Source organism: Rhyacophila brunnea, unplaced genomic scaffold (assembly GCF_057557595.1).
Source record: "Rhyacophila brunnea isolate RB1 unplaced genomic scaffold, BYU_Rbru_1.0 scaffold_6, whole genome shotgun sequence".
Classification (NCBI taxonomy): domain Eukaryota; kingdom Metazoa; phylum Arthropoda; class Insecta; order Trichoptera; family Rhyacophilidae; genus Rhyacophila; species Rhyacophila brunnea.
In genome coordinates this window covers 31,858,911-31,872,697 of record NW_028233276.1, presented here as the reverse complement: position 1 = coordinate 31,872,697, position 13,787 = coordinate 31,858,911, and the positions used below count along the sequence as shown (strand labels likewise).

The 13,787-nt window shown below is 30.6% G+C and overlaps 1 protein-coding gene across 2 annotated transcripts in view; it reads left to right on the top strand.

Moving 5' to 3' along the window:
• Nucleotides 1-13,787, top strand: part of LOC147065562 (uncharacterized) — a 95,233-nt gene that overhangs the window by 42,790 nt on the left and 38,656 nt on the right. For both annotated transcript variants that reach the window (XM_085956701.1, XM_085956702.1), the window contains exon 2: nucleotides 4,118-4,179. The gene's annotated coding sequence lies outside the window, so the exon portion shown is untranslated. The remainder of the gene's footprint in view (nucleotides 1-4,117; nucleotides 4,180-13,787) is intronic.

Genomic DNA, 13,787 nt, shown 5'->3' with positions numbered 1-13,787 from the left:
CGGAATGTAGGTAGTGGTTATTATCATTAAAAGACATTTTAATACTTGCATTATTTTATTCAAACCATGTCATTGGGCATTGTGCCACTTCCATTCTTTCAGTCAGTTACCCAGCTTTTGAAATCGTTATTTTTTATATTATAGCATCAAAGCAACAATTTTAATGATCTATTATAAATAAAAAATGCATTCATTGTTCATTCAAACGGTTAGTTACGGTTTGCATTATAAATTATTCTAATTTAAGACTATCCTACATTTATCATACAATAAAAATAATGGTTACCTGGAAAAATTATGTTAAAGCAATACCATGCATTATATAGATATACAATAATATTAATATAATGACGATGTAGAAGGATCCGGACCGCCCCAATAATTGATTAAAAATTGTTAAACTTTATTAATATACAAATAAACTGCTGAAGAATTTGTGAGTACCAGTGAATCACTGATCAAGTTAAGCAAATCAAATTCACAGTTAAATAAGCAATCATTGTAAATCCAACATAATTATTGTATTCAACATTGTGTAAATTTTGTAAGTGAAGCCTTTTCTTAAATGATGTATATTTATGTTTATTAATAATTAATGTTTGAAGAAGGACAAGTCTGGCAAAAACATTGAAATTATATGTTTTTTTGAAAATAACAATATCATTGTAAGTACTTGTAGAAAAGTCATTGTAGAAAATAACAATATCATACGATGTTCATGGAATATAATCCAAAGTGCTTATATTTTTTAATATATAAATTAGTAACATGTCTGCATCCTGTTATATGCATAAATAAGTATGTAGTGATATAAAAATAGCCTGTCGCATTCTTGATTACTTATAATAATAAATGTCACTTGTACCACCTACTCATTTAATTTTCAGTATTTCTTCTTTATATATTTAACCAATAATAATATGCGATAATAATTAAAACAACTATTTTGCTCAACCACAGCTATTCTTCATTTGATTTACTAAAAAATAATATAATAGCAATTTGAGTAAGTATATTCATCTATTATACATCTATATACATATATATATACTTATACATCTATATCACTTACTGGATTAAAAATAAAATAATATTCATAAAAAAGATGTTTCAAAATATGCTAAACGGTGACTTATTACTAATGAAATCAATGTGTCAAATTGAATAGGAATAAATATTGACTATTTGATATATTGATTATTTTGACTGTTTGACATTTAGCGTTATTATTTGTTGACTGACGTCTACACAAAAAAAACTATCATCTTCAAACGTGATATATTGTTTTCTTATGACTTTGTTGTGACAATAAAAACTTTAAATCGTCAATTCTTACAGAAATCCATTTTTAATTGATTAATAAAAAAAATCTGGTTGGATGGATAACACTTTGTATAATGTTCGGACATTATATTTATAGTGAAAATTATGGGAATGAGCTTCAAAACCTACTTTTTTCATAATACAGCAAAAACAATCTTATAATATTTATTACTAAAAAATATTTTTTGTTTCTTCAAATAGAAGTTATAGATTTAAAAAAAAGGAACAAAAAATTGCCTTTTTCAGTTGTATGGAAATAATTTAGAAGGCAGGGTGGATTGATGTTTGAAATGATTAGACAATAAGGATACTTATTCAATAAAAATCTCAACTTTAACCAAAATGGGATTTATGAATTTTACATAAATCCGATGAAAAATAAGTCTGTAAAAAAAGATTGGTTTATTCTGATATTGAGAAGTGTGCAATTCGGCGGCTTGGGATACCACGTTTAGTTTCCATGGCGCCGCAGAATATTAGATAATTTTAATAATTTCAAGGTATATCAATAATTATTGCGCACCCACGGTAGTCGAGTTGATAAAACGGGTGTCTATGAAGCCGTAAGTCGCGGTTTCGATCTCACGCCTTGAGAAAAAATACACGATGTTAATTCATTTTTTTTTTACTATATTAATTGAATCCACAGTCAAAAATCAAAATGATAGATTGCATACATCAGTTTATAAACCGGAAATAATTTCAAAATTTTAACGCAGCATACCGCTCTTCCCTTATCGCAAATATTTTTCACAAGGACAATAAGCCTGACCTTATTTTCCATGAACGGTCAATCATAGACCGAATCATTTCGCCATTTTGATTGGTAAGAAAACAATGGTATACCTACATACAACTACCATTATTTATCATGTGTTACGTAGACGTAATTTTCTCGTCCTCTTCTTCGTCCATACTATATAATACAATCTATTGTTATTGTAGTTCAAATCTGCAATTCGATAAACAGTGTGTTGAACAGGAAGCTCACCCACATCACTAAAAAATATTTTTATTTTTAGGCTATCGTAGCAAAATATGTATATAACGCATGAAAATAAAAAGTTTGATAACCGCTAATTTATGTAAACATAACTTTGCAACCTCCCAGTGTATTTTACATTTACAAATAATGGCAGAATAAGTGGTTCGAGAGTAATTGAAAATATTTCATTGAACTAATTTCAAACGAATATTGATTTCGATCAAGGCACATTCGTTTACATGCATTATTATTTATTACAATTGATTCGGATAGAAATAAATTACAATATAATCAATAGACAAAGATGATTTATTATTATCATTCATTTTCAAATGGAGCAAATAAACTTAATTACTAAATAAATTTTAAATAAGGGTATTATAATATTTTGAACGATGGGTACTTGTTTTTTTTCCTTAAAATAATAGTACACAAGATTATAGCGGAAACCTTTAAAGTTGTGATTATATTGAGATGCACGTCACGTACTGTCACGCTGTCATGGCGACCAAAATTTAGTCTATGGTTTCGTCATTTTACAGAATATTTTGAACGTTCGCCATCTCTGTAAATTCTGTGATGTAGAGTGCCAACTCTAATGTATCATTTATGATGTGTGTATGTTCATGCTAATTTCAAACAATTTTAACAGTTTCTCCATGTACGTACGTTAAAACTTCTTGCGAGATTACATCCATAGATCATATTTTGAACAGAACCCAACCTGCATACCATAGATAATAATATACAACATTCTTATAGAAAATACATAGTTCCAACCGCTGAAAACCAAAACACGCGATTTTAACATAAGTCTAAAATGTGTAGGCATCTAGAAAATGATAAAAAAACGTTCATTGAGTCATGCAGGTGTCGATGCAGTGCGGTACAACCTGAGGTGACATCATTGTTGTTCTGGTAATATCGGCAGATTTTGTTAACTGACAATGTTCGTTTAAAGGTTCAAATTATGTTACGGGAAGGAAGCATCAGTCTGATAACATTTTAAACACCAAGAAAAATGACATTACCCACACACTTCACGTCACGTGATAGTACTCGACGTGCAGCATAATATAATCACAACTTAACCATGAATATGTGCAGATCCGGCTTTTTGTTGTGCGCAGGAATTAGAAGGAGTAATGTGATTACTGTTGCTAATGTCGAAATTAAATTTACATCAAGCATCGCTTAATCTCACTCGGTGCTCTTCCGACTATGTTACGTGCGAAAGCTATCGTACCGTACCCCATCATAATTCCTAATCCTAGTTCATAGATTCCAGGAAATATGGCATACTCATGAGCAAGCACGTAGACAAAAATCGTTGTCTATATCCCTAATTCAAAACTATATAATTATAAGATTTTTAAACACTAATCAAATTCAATATTCCAAGAAATTCTCTGTTTAAAAGTAATTCAATCATTTTTTAGCTTCAAATACTGCATTAATTTAATAGCGTAAAAGCAGAATACATCACGAACAAAACCGGTTCTGGTTATTATTAAATTATTTAGAATAAATTTTACATATTGTTGGGTTTTAATTGTATTAATACAATATTTGATAGTTACCAATAGTTAAAACCGAATGCATTATCTATTGATGCTAATTAATAGAGAGTGCTAACTCTCAAAAAATATGAACATCAATACTTATTAATACTCAAGCACGTACTAATTGTCTAAATTGTATTACCTACGTTGTCTCTCTATTACCGATTCTATTACAGTTAACTATTTTATAAATTGTATACAAATTAATTTAGCATGTAATAATATTTTTTAAATTCATTTGTTACAGATTCTGTGGGAAAAACTCAACACTACGCATTCTGAAGAAAGTTACAAAAATACTTATTAAAGGTTCGTAAATACATACTTAATTATACTTTCTTGATGCTGCAACCTTGTAGGTGCCAACGCTTATTTATATTGACAATTACTTAGTCATGCACAAGGCTACTATTAACATTTACATTGATCATTTCGTATTATTGACTAATTTTATTTGGAAAGTTTTTAAAAAGATATGGCTGATTTTAACATATTATTTATCAATGACTTTTACTATTACCCTCTTATTGAGCTAACCTAAACTTACAAATAGATAATAATTAAGTTGAAGAAAAACTCATTCATAATATTATGTTCGAATAATTATTTTCAATGTGAAAACTACTTTAATAAAAGTTGTTGATAATATGTTAGAAAAGTCTATTCCAATGTGAATAATAGCATTTTCAATGAATGGATTATGAATACTTACATTAATATAATATTATAGTCTTTGGTCAATTTACGAGACGTGGGAAGTAATAATTTTGATATATGTATACAGTTTTGTTTAGTTTTGTGAAATCTTTCGTATGGCCAATTTACGCTGTTTGCAATAATGATAGCAACTATAATGAAATTGACTATTGCAAGTTCATTTCTCGATTTGCATAGCGATTTCAATGATTAAAACTCTTGCATAGTTTATCATAAGTTGGCCAAAGATCGTAAATATAATATATATATATATATATACATTGAAGTTAAACCCCCACCAAACCACATCCGCCCAGCATGACACCCTGTCTTAATCGGGCGTATCACGGAACCTTACGTTTTAGTGCGAAGAATTATTTTTTTTTGACTGGGAATGTCTCATGAGCAGTTACCCAAGACTAAGGTCGCCATGCACCCAAATGTGACATGACTTTAATTAAAATTACCCATGAAAAAGAGGAGAGAAAATTGTAGTAAGTAACAAAAAGCTAATACAAAACTGCCAAACAATCAAAGTGAAGAGATCTTCACTTTGACAATATGACGCCGCACATTTTCTAGATGCAACAAAATTGGTCTTTGAGGCGAACAGGTCGGACGGTCCAGTGGTCCGAACAGCTCGTTGAACCGACTTGAGCAGCTCTTTATTTACATACATATTATATATATATTACATACATACATACACATTTTAGGACATTCCCAGAGGATCATAGAGCCTGCCAGCATATTATATTAAATACAACACAAAAATGGACCCACCCCGCACTACACTCAGTCTTAATCTAATGTATCACGAGGCCCTACGTTTGGTGTGAAGCATCAGCAGTTGTTAACACCTGGGAATCTCTTAGGGAGAGATACCCAAGACTGCCGCCACGCTCTCAAGTGAGCTTTGACAGAGTTTACTGAAAGGCGTAATTTAATAAAAAGTGCAGAGAGGCACAGAGACTTAAAAGAAATAAATGAATTTAATGATATATAAAATATAAAAAAAAACAAAGTTAAAACAATACGGACAAACAAAACTATGCGAAGAGATCTTCACGACCGCAATAAGACGCTGCAAATTTTTAAAATGCAATATAATTGGCCTTTATGGCAACCAGGTCGATTAAATACAAATATTATTTAACATTAGACTCAATTTCCATTCTAAATTTAGTGTGTCATGATTTTGTTTATCTTCAAGAATTCACCATCACTCTTGTATTAAGCCCATGTTTTTTCGACATACTTACTTCAATAATTATTATAACAAATCTCTGCCATCATAGTATTATCGTTTCATAATTTGATAAAAATCTTTTTAAAAATGGCGGAACCTTTAATTTTGTCTTATTTAAGAAACGCTGCTCCACATGGTCCATACTGACTGATCTGCGTTTGTTATAAAAGAAAATTAATAATGAATAATGGTACACTAGCGGTACTACGAAACGTCTGTGAGCTGTACCACATAAACCTTTTTTGTTCAACCATTCTAAATGTAACTACTTTTAAAATAAAACTATTAATAATCCATCGCTTACTTTCAAACAAAATAATTTCGGTACATACACACCTACAATAATTGAGGTATGCGTATTTTTTGCCGCAGTATATAATGTTTGTTAATTGCAATTATTACAAGACTGAAAATTGTGACAAAAATGAGAACACAGCCCGCAGCTTCTTTATATTGAAGCGAACCACAAATTAAATTCAAATAATGCAATACTTATATATTTTTCTGTATAACTTAAATTAGTTCACTCAACTCACGGTCATCATAATTAAATAACAATTGGGTGACGTTAAAGTACTAACTTCACTTCCACTTGTATGCCAGAATATCTGCTACATTAAAAAAATATCTCACATATTTATTGCTTACTCGAAGTCACGTAGTCAAAGATAAATGTTAGTGCTAATTATTCTAAAATACCTCTTTTAATTGCGGTCACGTGGCATCGTAACAATATAACAATACACTTTTATAAATCAGAGTATCAGGGAATTAGAGATAACATTGAAGTACTTTGGTTAGTAAATTGAAGAATCTTTTAGAATATGCTCGATATGCGTAAAATATTCAAGAAATCTTGTTTTATTTATAAAAAAATCAAGTTAAAAGTTTGGGAAATACTTGAATGTTTGTTGTGTATAGTAGTATCTAGTATAATAGTTAAATATATTATTAATTAAGTACTATATCTTCATTGTGATTTCTTGTTGGAAATACATGGTGTAAAGGTGAATGTGCCACCTACCACCAGGAGAAAAATACTAAACTTGCAATTTAAGACAATTTGTTGATAATTTACAGTTTAAAATAGTTTTATTAATCAATATCTAAAAACAATTAAAAGCAAAATGTTTTTAATAAAGCTAGCTTCGTATTTTTGCTAGGTGTCTCTGATACGCGACGCATTCACCTTAAGAAGTATCAAAATAATTGTGTTAATTTTTTTTATTAATATTTCTATAATGTTGTTTTTTACTCAAGTGGGTCTATTCTATAGACAAGGTGACTATCGACCGCTAAAGTGATAAAGTGATAGTATTTAGTACATATTTGTATTGAGGTGTCTATTATAATTGTTACCTTAGTTAGTTAGTTAGTTAATTTATGTTAGTTAGCCGTCTAAAAAAATATTCAAAACTGTCTATCTCGCTCTAAATTTTATCACAGCCAAGAGAGGTGCTGTTAAAATATAGCACTCATTGCAACAATTACTACCAACTTATTGTAATTTTTACAATAAGTGCTAATACTTTGATATAAATCTACGATAAGTTTGATAATATTTCTCACTTTAGCGGTCGATAAGTATAGAATAGACCCACTGGACTGATTTCTTCTTTACGACATCTTCAAGGAATGTATTTATTATCAGTAGAAATACATCATCGAATTTTATCATATTTTAATTAATTTATATCTAAAAACGTTAAAAAGAAAAATGTTTTTTTATAAAGCTAGATTCGTATTTTTTTGCTATGTGCCGACTCTGGTGCATTCACCTTAAGAAATATCAAAATAATTTTGTTAGTTTTTTTTTTAATAATATTTCTACAATGTTGTTTTTTTACTCCAGGGCTAGTTTCGTCTTTACAACATTTTCTTGGAATGTATTTATTATCAGTAATAAATAAACCATAGAATGTATTCATATTTTTTTTAAATTTTAAATCACATTAAGTACAAAAATAATAACATATGAATGTGAATAAGTATATTTTAACTACACCTTAAAGCTTGTTTACACGTGCTTAGTAGTCATTCTTAGGAATCATTAGTACTCGCACTAATTGATACGTGATGACAAGACGAATACCAATTCTTATTAGCAAGTCGGTCCGTTTATACGTGGCGGTATTAGTGCAAGTAGCAATAATTACTAATGAATTAGCTCGTGTAAACAAGCCTTTATGGAGGTTTTTTTTTTTCAAAATTATCATAAAATTACATTTATGTACCTAGCTATGTACATGAAATGCTTTCTGATACCTATCGTCTTGTGATACCATCTGTATTAAATCTATTCGCGAATCGTTTTACATCGATATAATATAGTATAGTATATAGTATAATATATTATATAGTTGAGTAGGTGCCTACCTATAAAATATAAGGATATAATAAATTCCAATTTCCGTTTAGCGTTTCCCTAGGTAATAGATTTACGTACATTTTTATCGTAATTTTTATAATAAAACTTACGTCATTCATTCTTGCCACCCGATATAAATGTACCGAATTTGACACGTATTTTTGGTATATAGAACTCCACGATACTTTATAATTTTTTATTTTATTTTTCACATTACTTTTTAATATATATTTACCGATTAATAAACTTTTATAGCTATTTTTCGATAACAACTTTACCTAGAGACATCACCTTAACCTTAAATAAACCTTAAATAACCAAAAAAAAAATTAAAACTGTTAATATGAATCTCTTCTCTGTGGAGACCCATGTGATTTTATTAGATACATCGTCAAAAAAAAGTTTTTATATATCTTTTTGTAACTAAACCATAATAATAAAAAAAAACTTTGAATTTGCCTACGTGCAAGTTAACACAACGTATAAGCAACCAATACCATTCATCCACTTACTGCATGAACACACATATCAATCTAGAATAATTATCAATTAATAATTCAATAACCGCTTATGAGTTCACCTACTCTGTTTTTTATTATTAAATTTCCAATATAATACAATATTATGTTACTTCTAAAATATGAACTTGTTCGATGTCCTCGTCGTAAATTTTTAATATGTATTATTGAAATTTAAATGGTGTCACACATATTATAATATATAACACATTTCACATAGGTGTTAAAGAGTTAATTTTAGAGCAAGGTAAACGATGGGTTATCGAAAAAATAGTACACCCTTGGACAGTTACATTTACGGAATTAGAAGAAAATAATTAGGTCACACAGTGAGCTTTATTAGTGGTGAATAACAAGTGATTTTAATATTTCATAAATTATTTACTAAAAGTAAGGCCCGTTTCAGACGGAACACCGGTGTCGCGCTCGATATACTATAGGAGGCCTTTGTATTCGAATAAATGGGCTTTGTATTATCTTTATGAACGCCCCAGATGTAATGAGTCAACGCGTGTCGGTATACTTTTCCGTTGGCCGCTACATTCTCAAGCCGCCGATACACTTGTTTTTATTACCGCAGCCAGTTTTATGTTCTAATTTATAACGCGAAATTATGCATTGACTCATTAGCTCTGGGCGTTCATAAACATAATACAAAGGTCCCTTTATTCGAATACAAAGGCCTCCTATATTATATCAAGCGCGACACCGGTATCCCGTCTGAAACGGACCTAAACGATAAATATATTTAATATTGTTTTTTCCTTAGTCCAACATTTTTAAGATAAATAAAATATCCTAAAAAAGTAGTTAGATTTTCACAAAATATTAAACTTAGTACTTAAGTACAAATTAATATATTACGCACTGACGATGTATTTATTTTCTTTGGTTTTACTTTCTATAGTTTAGTTTATACAGTAACATTTCTACGCGTGCCATCCAGTTCAATTTAGCTGCACTCATACCGATCATAGAGATTTGTAAGTTGAAACGCAGGGAACTCGCAGGGAGTAAGGAAGAATACGGGATAAATTTAAACACGTGTCAAGAATACGTCATACGTCGAATACTGACAACTGCTCTTGGTTTATGCATTGAAGCTCATTTAATATTGGTGCATTACACACATTATTGCACGTCTATAATGCGTGGTTAATTTTCGTAGGACCTCACACATACAAAACTCTGCGTCAACATTTGCTGTATTGGTATATATAGCTAATCGGGATTCTATTTATTATCTGTTCTGTGTTGAAACGTCATTTAAATGCAACAAAATCTCCGGGTTTCCGATTACTTTTTCGCATACCAAACACAAATAATAAATAAAACAAATATACTTAACTATCCTATTTTGAATTCTCGTATAGTTAATATCAGATGTAATGTTATTTAAACGCTATGACAAACAAAATATTAAAATTTTGCATCAGCATAGATATTGAAGAAATATAATCGGAAGAGACGGAAAACTTTAATTTGACCCACGACTTTGGCGCTAGTGTCGCGATCTGTATTTCAGGTGTATTGCAATTAGTTCTACAAACTGCCGCACCTAAAGTTATAGTTGTCCGCATGTTTTTTATACCTATTATGTCATTGTAATATATTATACTTACAATTTCTATACCTATTATTTGATTTATTAAAAATTAGATCGCTAGTAGGTGCACTTATGTATGATTATTAAAAAAATACTTCGTGATAAGTCTGTCAGATTTTTTTATACGGGCTACATCTAGATAGCGGCGTGACATTAACCCTGCATGACATGCCATATTCACGCGTCTTACTGAAATTAAGTATAATAATAATAATACTAAAACATGACCTAAAAACTCCTCTAAAAATAAAATATTTTAATTAATATTTATTCCACAATGAAAATAACTATAGGAAATAATAGTAAGTTGCATTTAATGGATGGAAAATCAAGGCTTATGTATTATAATATCGTGCATTTTTGCAGCTTTAGAGTCACCGAGAGTTTAAATGTCGTTTTGTGAGTATACAGTATACCCCATGGTCCCCACATCCTGGCACGGGCCCCTTACTAATTACTAAGGACAGTGTGATGTTCTATAGCAGCTTTTTCCAACGGGTATTCAGCAAAACTTTATGAATTATAATATAATCAAAAATCAAAGAATATAATATAGTACACGTCGCGCAGCTACATACATCTAAATATTAATAAACATGAAATAAAATAACTCCGCAGGCGAATATTTTACTTTTCATGAAATAAATTGTTAGTGCATGAAAATGTTACTTTTATCAGAATTTAAGAGTAACTGACGACCCCCTAGCTTATAATTTTAATTCCGCGATATAATTTTATTGAAAAACGCTGCTCTACAAGATTTAAGATAAAATAAATTCTTTTAAGTGATGTTAATAAAGAAATGTGCCTAATAAAAAATAGTCATATGGATAAAATAAAAGTCAATAATTTATAAATTCGCTTTTGTCTTCTGTTCATAAGACTTAGCTGGCTAACCTGCTGAGCCCGGCCTCCCTAAGCTAGGGCCCCAAGGCTAGAACTGTATCAGCCCCTCTTGTAGGGGCCATGGTGTACCTACATCCTAAAGCCTTTTTCTCTGCATCTATCTATCTATACCATTGATATTTTCTCATCTAATAATATGATCAATATACTACAGTTTTTTTAGCTTTTTATAACACGCACAAATCCACGGTACTTTCCCATTCGTTTGAAGAAGCCAACGTTATATGAACACAAACCTTAAATCGTACAAGTACCTACCTAGATACATCAATCTCTCCAGATCGCTTTGTGTGTCGGTTTTTTTTTGTGAGAGTAGATTATTAATAGATATCCATTTCGACAGTGAATTAAAAACTTCCAATGATTAATTATTACTTGCTAGAAGCATATATTTTGGTTTCCTATATACCGGCCGATAAAAAAAAACACCCATTTAAAACATTCATTAGTAATTATCTGAACCATCGCACACTCAATTAATAATGCATAAATAGATTAGGTATATGGAACACCTATTATATTATAACATGCTATATGCTATTTATTTATGGATGCAATATTTTATTATTTTTTACCATTATTAAAAAAACCTTATTAGTATAATACGTACACGCAAGTCACCTTTATACGCTCATTTGTTTAATAACTCTAATGACGTATCTACAAAAACGAACAATGTTATTACATTATGTAACTTTGTGTAATTTTATTTTTAGATTTTTAAGTAAGAATGGAACAGTGGTTTTTTCTACGAGCCATGTTATTAAATATGTGTAAATAATTCCGTAAAAAAATTACATTTAACACAACATAATTCAAGGAAATACTAAAAACTTCTTCTGTCGACTAGCACTAGAGCACCCACCGATTTTAATAAGAATCAAACTATTATTTTGAAACTAAACTGTGTTAAAATTACAAGAGCGTACTTCAGTGAAACGGAAAATAATTTTCAACAGTAGGTGCGACGAAATTTCTCACTAGTCGCCAATCGGAGACAGACAGTCGAGGTGTCCGCAAGTCGATTTGTTTTGTCATGACGTCGTATAAAAATATTCTTAAATCGTGTAAAGATGACTAAAAAAAACTTTACGTATGTACTTAAAAAAGAAAACATGTCAATGAATATACTATTATTATTAGTAATATAACAATAAACATAACATTAAATAGACACATGTTGGATTTTTATGACAAATTATATTTCGTTCGGCACACGTCATTTGCACAATCCACGCATCGCCTAGCCACGATCTTTTTAGACCATGCCTCAACTGAAGTATAGCCTTAATAATGTGGAGGCTTGACTTTGATTAAGTAAATTATACAATTTAGAGTGGTTACATGTAAAATCGATGTTTTTTTTTAATTAAATAATAAATACACCAAAATTATGATTTATTGAAAATATACCGTTGAGAAAACATTGTATCCCAACCTTATTTCTGCCAAGTTTCAACGTTTCAAAAATCTCCATCCCCTATCAAAATTTTATTAATTCTGAAATAAAATGAATTTGCTTCAAATAAAAAATGCACATAGGCAATACTATTTTTAACTCATTTAGTGCTAGCACCGCGACTGGCGCGCTTGGAGTCGTTGGCCATTAGATATAATTGACTAATTAACGTGTTATTTAAATGTGGTAATTAAAAGGTTAGCAGTGATTGTGTAATTTAACTTTCGTAAGTAAATATGTATGTATATATTTGTATAGCGAAAGAAGAAAATTCTTGCGATCCTTGTGCTTTCGTCTTTAAATGATTTTCAAGATGAACTTTTTGCCCCCCCCCCCCCGGTGTAGCGTACGCCCCACGTTGGGAATCGCTGAGTCCTACATATAGGTAAATTATTGTACAGTGGCAATATGGGTACTGCAAAAGCGATTTGCAAAAAGGCATTGCAGCAAACAGTTCCAATCACAGAACAGATCAATAAATAGAATTCCGATAGGCTATATCCCAATACAGTACATTTGATGCAGGGTTTTAAATGTGTGAGTATTCTAAAAAAAATAACCACTCATTATAGACGTGCAATAGTGTGTGTTGCAACCTTCAATATACCAATAATAAATGAGCGTCAGTGCATAAACTGAGAGCAGTTGTCAGTATTCGACGTATGACATATTCTTGACACGTCTATCCCGTATTCTTCCACACTCGAGATCGGATGCCTGCCTCTCCACATCCGTTAGGTATTTCAGTTCCCATTATTTCTGAGTTCCCTGGTTCCAATACACCCGTAATCGCCAATGGTGCTACTTAAGGCCCACTACAGTCAGACCGTGACATGAAACTGTAAACATCAATCACAGTGGTAGTTCTTCATACTTCGAATGCAATTTGGTAAACTGTTTTTAGAAAATGGTGATTGTTGCGTTTTGAAATATAATTTGATCGAAATATGAAATCGATAATCTTCATTTATTGCGAACAGTGCATCGAAGACAATGAATAACTAGCACCATCATTGATTGTAACTCGCAATTCAGTACCACGGCCTGAATAATATAGTCGACCATGGGTGCTTCTGTTTAATAATTTACCTATGCCTGTGTCAGTTTTGTTCTGC